A 12052-nucleotide genomic window follows, 5' to 3' on the forward strand; every position below is an offset into this window, starting at 1 on the left:
TTTTATTTCTTTCTTTTGTTGATTAGAGTTCTTGGTGTATTTTAATTGTATACTGTAGTATAAAAATAATTTGGTGTTATATTGTAGAATGTATTTAAAGAGGCATAATGTAAAATTACAAAAAAAAACATGTATTGTTAACATACATAATAGTTATTATCTCCTACTTACATATTTAAATCGTTCTCCAAACATAGGCGTTTGCGAACGTGGATTTTAGGGTGATAGGTTTAGTGTATTATTATCGTCATCTTATCATCAAAACGGGGCGAGAAGACGGTTAAAACGATGATAACTAGTGTTACGGATGAAGGGTAGGCCGAAAAATATACATATTTAAATAAATATTATTATCGATTGCGATAAATCGAAAAGAATATACCGTTGGAAATATTAATATGGATTGCACAAATTGATTTTAGAATTTATCAGTGAAGTTTTCTTAAACATATTTGTACTTTGTTAAATTATGTTGTTCGTTTTTTTTACTATACCATAAATTTCAGTTGTTGAGTCATAGTCAGTGGAAATATATCTTATTTGATACTATTAATGACGGGCGACTAGCAGCGAACCTGCTTTCTCAGTCCAAGGCCGTGGGTTCGATTCCCACTACTGGAAAATGTTTGTGTGATGAGCATGAATGTTTTTCAGGGTCTGGGTGTTTATATGTATATTCTTAGTATTTATGTATATTATTCATAAAAATATTCATCAGTCATCTTAGTACCCGTAACACAAGCTAACGCTTACCTTGGGGCTAGATGGCGATGTGTGTCGATGTTGTCGTAGTATATTTATTATTTATTTATTATTATTTATTAAAACCTGCACAGGCCGGAGACAAAAATTATATCTCCTGATTATATCCCCAAGGCATATAATTAACGTGGCCACCTGCTAAAGCATGGGAACATGGGATAGGAGAAGTTTACCTCCGTTTAATATTACACATGTACTCGTATTACTTGGATTTTATTTCCACATGTGCTCTGAGAGTTACATTTTTATCCTTTCCCCGGGGAAATAAAAGTCTCCCATGCTAGCCCCCCTGACATTTTATATCTATTTATTGAAATAATGAATATCGCCCAAAATATATAGCGTAAAATCGATACTTTTTCTGCAATGCTGATTAGTAAAACTATATAAGCGACTAATATCGCGAAAGCAGACCGTACCGCGCGAACCACCTGGCCACTGCTACCGCGATCGCCTCTGTTTGGGGGACGCTTTATATATCTAGTCAAACGTATGAAAGACTTGACATACTATGTAACCATATAATCTTTTATAATATAAATAGCCATAATATTTACACTTATGAAATCTACTTTGACGGAAATATATGTTTACTTTTTATAAAAGATTTAGAAAGAAAGTTTTGGAAATTGGTTTAATCTTGTGTACAAAATATGTATAATGAGTAGGGAAGGATAACATCCGGTTATAGTGGTGCCAATTTTGTTGTACATACAATTCTAAACTAAATCACAGTATAAAAATATATACAGCAGTCACCTTTGATCTATTTATATATGCCGTCTGCGTCATTTATATTGTGATTCCTAAGGTAATTTTAGACCTACCAATGCATAAGTTTAAAGAATATGTTAAAAAACATTTATTACAGCGAGGTTTGTATACAATTGATGAATTTCTTGATGACAAGGTTGCTTGGAAGCATCCGGCTCCGCTTTCATCTCTCATAAGATAGAAAAATTAATGTTAAAATGTAAATTGTTGATTTTGGAAAAGAGCAACTGCTGAGTTTCTCGCCGGCTTCTTCTCGGTAGAATCTGCCTTCCGAGCCGGTGGTAGAGTCACTACAAACATTCAGACTTGACGTTTCAAAAGTGCTTATATTAGGCCTACTTGAAATAAATGAATTTTGAATTTTAATTTAAATTTTGGGGTAGGCAGTTCTTTTGTGTATGTACGAAGTGCACGCCACTGAACATCGGCATGGTGGTCGCTTTTATAGTTCGCATGAAGCAGCTCAGAGTCACTCGGCATGGATGGATATGCCACGTAATCGAATCAGGAAATCCGTCAAATAACCAAAGTTACCGACATACTCAACGAAGCGAAGGTTGGCTCGGAATATAGCTCGGAGAACCGATGGACGATGGGATCCCAAGTTACTTTAATGGCGATCTGTCAACAGTAAAAGCGGCATCAGTAGACCCTCGACGTAGTGGGCAGATGACATTAAACAAGTCAAAACACCCTGGTATTATACATATAGACCGCCCTAGAATAAGTACATCCAGCAGTTATGATCATAATTATTTCAACCAATGTCCATACATTTACTGCTGCGGCATTTAGGAAGTTTGCGGAAGAGAGAGTCGACTGCTTTTGTGCCTAAACATAAGTGGCAGGTCTAGATATAGTGCTATTCTTTTCAACTGGGAACATTATGAAAAAGATAGCACTACTTTAAGTGGCAATTATGTATAATTTAGTGACTTTTACACAACATAATTAGTTACAGTCGCTATAAGACTGATGTGAAAGGCATGTACTAATTTCGGCATCGACGGTAGGAGAGCCGTAGCTTAATTGGTGAAAGCGCTCAGGCCGCGATTGCCCGAGTCGCAGGTTCAAATCCTGTCGGTCTCGAAAATTTTTATATGCATTTTTATATTATTAAACAGAATTAGCACCACTGTCTTTCTAAGAGTTTTCTCACAAGGCTCATTCCTATAAACTCTGCTTTGAGTTCGAAGTTCGAGATTTAAAAAAAAAAAGTATTTAGCTCACAAGACGTGTTTTCGTTCCACCGTTATAACACAAACAAAGCATTTATATTTTTAATTATTCATTAAATTTTTTAGTAGTTGTATTAAAAACTTTAGTGTCATATCACATTATTTTACAATTTCTATCTCAATTTCTCGAAATATTTGTGCTAATTCGCTTACAATCAATATTAATTGTATCAAAATAGGAATTTTTGATAGGACACATCATAGATTCATAAAAATCGATCATACTTACTTACCTATAATTTTATAAAAACTAAGCAATGTGCGGTTATTTAAACTGAGTTAATATTTTTACAACTAAGTATGCAAACCATTATTTTTTTACTTAAATAGGTTAGTTCGGTGAATACTGTTTGCAAAACGCCCGTCTTGGGTTAGTTAGAGCATATTTTATTTACATTGCACAATTTTTGTAATACATTAGGTATGTATTACCAGGTATAAAAATAGTGCATTTTAATATGCCACTTTAATCAATGGTTTATATTAGTTTACAATTTGTTAACCGAATTAGCACACATATACTAAAAATTATGTAACTTTAGACTAAGAAATATCTGTAGTATTAAATAATTATATTATATTCAGCGTTAATATAGGAACTATATAATATTTACAGGATTCTATGTGTATTCTATTTTTGAAATGACTTGGCTCGCTCTACGGACTCTTGGTGTTTTGTAAATAGATAAATATAAAATAAGAAAAATAGTATTTTTATGAATGTTAATTCCAGAAAATGTATTATGGATATAAAAAAAAGTAATATACACAAATCATAGAGAAGTATTTATTCGAATGTAACAAAGTGATAAACATTGTTTAATCTCGTGTATTATTCGAAAATATCCATTTTTATTATTCTATATTTTTAAATAGGTATGTTTTTTGAATGTGGAATGTTTGATCTTCTTTATTTGTCTAATGCATTGATAGTTTAATTACTTATGTAACAACTTCAATATGACATAATATAGAAGAAAGATAATCTTCACAAAAGTAGATAATCTATACATGTTTTTATCTATGGCGACAAAAAGCATTTTTGATATTTTGTTTGACTACGTATTTTTTTTAGACAAATAATACAATTTTTGAAACTTGTATGAAATAACGTCCGTTTTATTTAGTTTATATATTTGATAGAATATTTTTTAAAGAAAAAAACGTTATTTTGTGTATAACACGTAACGATAAAAACGGGAAAAGCAAAAAATAAAAACGTCAATAACCTCAATTTTAGAATGAATAAGAGATATCAATTTCCGTTGTCAATTTAAAGGCAATTATTGTTTAACCCTAAAACTTAGGAGTGACATTTTTGCACGCGACTCCACGCGAATTTGTAGGTTTTTTTAAAATCGTTTGAAATATCAAATTACAATGAACGCTTTTAATTACTATGGCTTCGGTGTTGTAACACTTAAGTATAGTTTTCCATTGAAAAACGATAAAATAAAAAAAGAAAAGAAGAAAAATACAGCGTAAAATTTTTCCAATTTAGTGCGGATTCTTTTTCGTTTAAGTAACTTCAGCATAATATGTAGTTGTAGGTATAAAACCTACGAAGATATTTTATTGTAGTATATCGTATTCATAAATACAGAAAACTTACTGTAATTATATTGAGAATAAAAACTATATCAATTACTATTTATCACTGCTTTAAGTACTTAGTGTCAAAAAGAACTGACCTTAATTAAAAAAATATATAAAATCTTAAAAAAAATATAAATCTATTTTAACTAAAAACTTAAATATACTTCTCTGCGACCATTATTGCTTAAATGTTCGTTGTCAATGTAATAGAAATTAATTTGTTGGATAGAAAGTAATTATACGTCTTGTCTATATAAATGTGTCTCCATCTGTCCAATTATTAGAATAAACCACAGTGTAGCAATGATACAGTGTAGAAACCGCTTTGGTAAAGACAAAAACACAGATTGCGTTGTAGCAGCTCCACTGCTGAATGTCATTATACTCGTATATGCTTGTCTTTTACCGACTCCTAGATGTCGTAATAATACAAGGAAAAGTGTGAAACACCTAAGACGATGTTAGCCTTGTATTGCAACTTCTAAGGCCTATGTTGTTGCTGTGTCGCAGTTTGTGTGTTGGCTTTACGTTACCAACTGTTACTACTACTAAACGTACATCACATGCCGTGCAGGTGCGTATAAAACCTGTTGCACTTAGCAAGTCCTTGCGTTTCTAAGTTCGATTTTGAACATTTCGACAACGTTAATGGTTTTAGTGAGTTCCAATACTTGTTACATGATAGTAAAGCATTAATGTTCCAAAATCTGTACAACCATAATTTGCACATTACTATATGACTGTGGTTCTATAGAGATAGTCGAGAATCAAACAAGTAGCACAGAGGTTTTTTTTACTCTGACGTTAAACAATCGGATTCGAGAAACCCGTTCATGTCTTCGAAATGGTTGAAGTCGCAATAAAAGTACCGTATGCTAGCTAAACTGTGACATTCCTATTGTATGAACCTCATGTTACGTAATTGTAGATCTGATTATATTGGCGATGTGCAAAAATATATAAAATGTATTTTAAATACCAATCTTTAATTTTTTCTATACCGATATTACTTTGCCGGCATATTCACAGGCTTTTCCTGGTTGTCAAAGATGCAGTCAACAGTATATAGAAGACGATTAGTCGTAATGCGTTTTTTTTTAAGACTTTCCCGGCGCAACGGTGAGCGCTGTGGTTTTCAGCGGGAGTTCCCGGGTTATATTCCCGGCAGAAACAATTTGGAAATTTACAATTTCTCTGGTCTAATCTGGAGGCTATAGCCGGCTTTTTGGCACCCTATCGACAACCTTTGACGGCCGACTGGCGCAGTGGGCAGCGACCCTGCTTTCTGAGTCCAAGACCGTGGGTTCGATTCCCACAACTGGAAAATGTTTGTGTGATGAACATAAGTGTTTTCCAGTGTCTGGGTGTTTATCTGTATATTATAAGTATTTATGTAATATGAATACATATTCAAATTCAAATTCAAATTCATTTACTTCAAGTAGGCCTACTTTGTAAAAACTTTTGAAACGTTAAGTCTGTATGTTTGTAGTGACTCTACCACCGGTTCGGAAAGCAGATTCTACCGAGAAGAGCCGGTAAGAAACTCAGTAGTTGCTCTTTTCCAACATCAACATTTACAATCATATTGCTATCTTGCGGGAGATGAGAGCGAGGCTGGCTGCTTCCATTCTAACTTGTCATTGAGGAATTCATCAAATGTATAGTAACCTCGCTGTACTAGATGCGTTTTTACACATTTTTTAAATGTATGCATTGGTAGGTCAAGGATTTCCTTAGGAATCACGTTGTAAAAGCGTATACTCAACCCCACAAAGGAGTTCTGCACCTTTCGCAGACGATATGCAGATATCACATACAAATATTCATCCGTCATCTTGGTTCCCATAACACACGCTACGCTTACTTTGGGGCTAGATGGCGATGTGTGTATTGTAGTATATTTATTTATTTATTTAAAGAGGTTTCGGTAGGATTTCGCGTGGAAATCCGACTAGCCTGTTAACATTTTAGACTGCATCGTTACTTACCACCAGGTGCGATTGCAGTCAAGGCTAACTTATAATGAAATATAATAAAAAGCAAGGTCCATAATGAGTATACTTACGTGTCGCGTTGTGACGCGTGGGATACAAAAGAATTAGTGCCAATCCTATACCTCGAAATCCCTACATTTTAATATGGTTACAGTCCACTTTCTTTTTAAAATTTGTTACATTTTTATATACATAAATTAAATTTTCAAGTATGTGTGTGTGTTTTCAATAGTGATTATGCACCGTCATAATTTTAGCTGCTTTAAATTTATCTCTTAAAGACTAAAAAACTCTTAAAACATACAGAAACCGTGTAAACGACTTACATTGAAGCATCAAAAACTACTAACACAAACAGCTGTAATTTGGATAGAAGCAGGCGTAACTTTGCGGAAATCCATAATATATTATGAAAATTAAGCTTAATCTGCGAATAGCAGGAGAATCTGTATGGTGTTATTTATAATTACTTCAATCCGTATACTCCACACCAAACAAATCCTCAGCAATGTACCCTCTACGCACGTTTAGCTCCGAAACCAGAGCATCCTCAGGAGAATTTGACTTTACAATGTCTAATTGTAATAAATAATAATTTATCTTAACAATTATTCATTGTAAATACTTTATTGCACACAGACATCAAAATATACATAAAATGAAGTATTAACAAAAGAACAAAAATTATAGGCATGCAAATTGTATGTATGAGGCACGTAAACTGAAATACCAGGGAAAACAGAAGATGCTGGGAAATAGCTGAGGATGAAACTTAGTGTAAACGCGGAAGTCAAGCAGTGTTTGCAGGTGTGTGTAACCGTCCATTTTTTTTTTGTTTGCCGTTGAAGTATGCTTTAAAAAGGCATAAGCGACGAAATGGCTGCCACACTAAAATGTTCAAGTCATCAAAACGCAGCCTAATCTTATCGCCGCAAGCCTGATTGAGTCGGAAGTAAACAATTTTCCGCTCGTAATTTCATATTCCAATTTCCATAAGCTTATTTGTTGTGTTGTTGTGTATTTGTGTGTTGTGTTGCTTATTGTTATCCGTTTCATGCTCAAGGTCATCCTCGTAGCGCGTTTTTTTAGGTATGATATCCATGAACAGTATTTTTATAGCGAAAAGATAAGATCAAAATTTAATGACTGAACTCTTTAGGTACCAACTTATTTTTTTTGGCGTGGTGGAAATAGCTTAATTGCACCTCCGACCCGTAGGCTAGGAGGTTATGTGGACTCTCCCCTGTAATACGGGGGTATACCCAAACTAAAAACCACCACGGCATGTCCCTCTTGTTTGCTTTTTTGTTTTCTTTTTTTCAAAAGTCAAAGTCAAAAATATATTTATTCAAGTAGGCCCGTAGGTGGCACTTTTAATGCGTTTACATTACATGAAAATTACACGGTAGTGAGTACTAGGTTCCAAACGCGCACTGGCCTTAGAAGAAGCCCACAACAAACATAGCTGGGTGTTTTTTTTTTGTTATTACCATCTCACATTGTCATTTAAAACTACTTATCGAAGAAGCAACCTGGTTAGAGCAATAATTTACACCCAAGCATTTTTATCGTTGATTTTAAGAGACTTCTCAAGTAGTAGACACTGGTAGCTTATTGTAAAATTGGATAAAATTTCCTTTAAATGAATTACTTATTTTTTGTTGTCTAGTATTTTTGTTTCTAATGTTCAAATTATTGCAGTCACATTTTCACATAAATTTAGATATATTTTTGTGAACATACAATTTTCAAAGATGTAGTGGCTAAAGACTGTTACTATCTTAACATCTTTAAACTTATCCCTCAATGACTCTCGGACCCATTTTAAAGATCGCACTAACAGCCCCGTTCCGCAGCACGAAAATAGTGTCAATATCAGTATCATGCCAATATCATTGTGTTCTTAGTCTCTCTGTACTTGAGAACCGGGGTATGACATGTTACATCTCTGTTCGTTTGATTGGCAAGTTACTTGGGTTTGCCAATGCGAAGGCGATTTTTGTTGTACTCAGTAGTACAGCTTTTTGAGATGGAGCTCCTCCAGGTAAGTACTATTGCAATGCTTATTTCCGCCACTAAGCAGTATTGTTGTAATGCTGTGTTCTGAGAAGGCGTTGTTGCCGGTGATTCACATTAGGCTTAACACTATTGATGGACACAGGGCGGCATGTCCGTAAAGAATATTATGTGTTCCGTATATCAAACTTTTCCAAAGTGCAAGCATAAATACATTATTTTTATTTATCTCTAACTTTTTTTTTTTTTTTTAATGGCTTGCGTTTGTACCAATTGGGTACGATTTACTTCGCCAATGTCACGTGGTATGGAGGAGACACGCTTTTGATCTATCTTTTTATCTAACACTGAAAAGGAATGTAAATGTCACGATTCCAAACTTTCGCTAGCGCCACCTACCTATCAACTTTCAAAATGTCATTCGCTTTCGGACTATTTTCGGGAACGTACAACGCGACGCGGCGCGCACGTCCTTGTTAATTCGGGACTTAACACTTTCTTATCATCCACTATCTTCGACTATCGCTATCCAGCTTCTATACTTGAAACCGCCGATGAGACCTATGGAGCCAGGAGCGGGGTACCCCAAATAGGAGAATCCTGCATCGACCGGTAAGTGGCATAGGTACGTGCATACTTTCAGTGTTAGAACTTTAATACGTTACAAATATTCCATACAGTATGATTACTTTTTATAGTAGCTATAGTTCAGTGGCGTGCACAGAAATTTGGACCAGGGTAAGCATAATGAAGTAAAATGAAAATGTTAGGATAGACAGCGCTTTGGTGTTATGAAAGTTTAAGCTTAATTTGCTATACTCCGCGAACAGCAGGTGATTCTGGGACTCTTGACTTTACAATAAAGAACAATTATTCATTGTAAAGTCAACAACATTTTTCCGAGAAACAGTCTCGACTAGTTCGGAGAACAGGTAGGTACACTCTAAAACTGTGCAAAAAAAAAACAAAATGTGTATATATTTTATGTGTTATGTTTAAGTACTTTTGATTGTACGGCCGATCGGCGCAGTTTGCGACCCTGCTTTCTCATTGACCCTGCTTTCTTAGCCCAAGGCCGTGGGTTCGATTCTCACTAATGGAAAATGATTGTGTGATGAGCATAAATTTTCAGGGTCTGGGTGTTTTATGTATATTCTAAGTATTTATGTATATTATTCATAAAAAAATATTCATCAGTCATCTTAGGTACCCATAACACAAGCTACGCTTACTTTGGTGCTAGATGGCGATGTGTGTATTGTCTTAGTATATTTATTTATATATTATACACTTTTTTCATTTTGTTTTTTCGTCTCCTGAGGATGCTCCGGTTACGGAGCGAAACGTGAGTAGAGGGTAGATTGCTGAAGATTTGTTTAGTATGTAGAATAAGGATTGAAGAAATTATAAAGTACACCATACAGATTCTCCTGCTGTTCGCGGAGTATAGCAAATTAAGCTTCATTTTCATAATATATTATGGATTTCCGCAAAGTAACGCCTGCTTCTATCCAATAGCGCTTTGGTGCACGTATGAAGTGCACGCCACTGGTACAGTTAGAGTACCTTTACTATCTGCTTACCTTCACACAGGCTAATGCCGGCAGCATACCAAGGGCTAAGGTAAGGGACATTTCAAGTTTTGTATCAGCTAAGTATCGCTCCACTGAGTTAGCTAGCTTTAACATAGCTCAGTTATTGGTCTGCAACCGGCTTTGCATTAGCAATGCAGGGGTAGATATCGAGAGCCTGGGATGGCACGTTGCACCCCCCACTGCGCCTCGCCCTGCGTGGGGCTCTTGCTTCGTTAGTATGGAGGTGATTATTCTGTAGGATTTATTGTTCAAAGTACAGTTTTAGTTTAAATAAATAAATAAATACATATAATACGATCACACATATCGCCATTTAGCCCAAAAGTAAGAGTAGCTCGTGTTACGGGTAATAAGTTGACTGATGAATATTTTCATGATTAATATACTATACTTATAATAGTATGTAATAATATACTTATAATATGCCGATAAACACCCAGATATTCGTGCTCATGACACAAACATGTTCCAGTTGTGGGAATCGAACCCACGGCTATGGACTCAGAATTAATATACGCCCACTGCTGGACATAGATATGTTCTAGGGAGTTCTAAATACCGCGTTGTTTCGCCGTTTGTGTCCAGCGGTACCCTACGCCGCGCTTGATGTCGTTTGTCCACGTCCTGCGTTTCAACCAACGCTGCGCTTGCCAGTGCGGGGTTACCATTTCAGCATCTTCGAACATACATCCTCCGAGCTATGTGCCCCGCCCATTGCCTTTACGCCAATATACTTCCCGACTCGAGCTATGTGTAACTCTGCTTATTCTACGGATCTCCTTATTTCTCGTATCGCGTAGCGATACTCAGGGCCTACCTCTCTCCAGGCTCTTACCATCGCCCGCTCAGTGACTCTGAGACAGTAGTAAACTGAACTGTTTTCTCAACTCAAATCACATGGAGTACTTATGGATTTCAATACAAACTTTCGACCCTGGTTAACCTGTGTAATGTTAACCAGTAGTTTACTTGCAGATAAACTTAGTACTTTACTTGTAGATAAACTCTTAATACTATCTTCTTCTTCTCTCTCTCTCGGTCTTGTAATAATCATTGTCGAGTGAGTGGTCTGAACACACACCTACTTACAGATATGTTATGCTCTTAATGTTTGTAGGTTCGAAGCTACTAAAGCTATTTGAAGTTAGGCGATTGTTAATTTCATCGTTTTCCAATTTGCTTACTTACCCAGCAATGACTGTTATAGTGGCTATAGATGTATATATTTTTATCGTACTTCTACAAGTTAGCCCTAGACTGCATGGTTAGCACGGGCGGGGGATACAAATTATATCCTCCGATTGTATCCTCTGATATATCATATATCCCCTGATAAGGCTATAATTAACGTGCTCACCTGCTAATTTACTGGAACATGGAATAGGAGAAGTTTACCCCCGTTTAATCCACATATACTATTTGGATATTGTTCGTTGTTGTTTACTATTTGAGTATACGCTTTTATAATATGATTCCTAAGGTGATTTTGGACCTGCCAATGCACAAGTTTAAAGAATTTGTTAAAACACATTTATTACAGCGAGGTTACTATACAATTGATGATTTTTTTAATGACAAGGTTGCTTGGAAGCATCCGGCTCCGCTTTCAGCTCTCACAAGATAGAAAAATGAATGTTAAAATGCAAAATGTAAATTGTTGATGTTGGAAAAGAGCAACTGCTGAGTTTCTTGCCGGCTTCTTCTCGGTAGAATCTGCCTTCCGAACCGGTGGTAGAATCACTAAAAACAGACAGACTTGACGTTTCACAAGTGCTTATATTAGGCCTACTTGAAATAAATGAATTTTGAATTTATTATTTCCACTTGTGCGCCAGTGCTCTGAGAGTTGATAAAGCTGTGGGAGAAGATAAATTTATATCCTTTCCCCGGGGATATAATTGTCTCCTGCCCATGCTAGCCGTGTAATCTCAGCTGGTGGTTAGCGATGATGCAGGCTAAAATGGTACCGGGCTAATCGGTTAAGGAGTAAGAACCTGTGGCAGTTTTATTTAACCCATACCTCTAATCGGTTTCTACGCGACATCGTACCGGAACGCTAAATCGCTTAGTGGCA

Source organism: Pararge aegeria, chromosome 2 (genome assembly GCF_905163445.1).
Source record: "Pararge aegeria chromosome 2, ilParAegt1.1, whole genome shotgun sequence".
In the NCBI taxonomy this organism is placed as follows: Eukaryota; Metazoa; Arthropoda; class Insecta; order Lepidoptera; family Nymphalidae; genus Pararge; species Pararge aegeria.